The following is a 250-nucleotide window of genomic DNA, read 5'->3' as shown; positions in this document are numbered from 1 at the left end:
CTCATTAATCCTTCAAAATTCATCTTTATTTGATCATTGCATCTCATGCAATTCCACCATTCCTAAAAGTCGTCTTTATTTCTCAATTATCTTTCATACCTCCAACATACATATTATATCCTTCTTGTATTTCGATATTAATTAGTCACTTAAGAATTAGACTCATTTGAGTCATACATGACTCATACGATTGCCCCATTCCTTTATACCAATATAACATCATTCCCCTTTAACCATTATACGATTAGTA

This window comes from Theobroma umbraticum, unplaced genomic scaffold, assembly GCF_002168275.2.
Source record: "Theobroma umbraticum cultivar Fairchild unplaced genomic scaffold, ASM216827v3 scaffold_60.0, whole genome shotgun sequence".
NCBI lineage: Eukaryota > Viridiplantae > Streptophyta > Magnoliopsida > Malvales > Malvaceae > Theobroma > Theobroma umbraticum.
Note: the sequence above shows the minus strand (reverse complement) of the source record.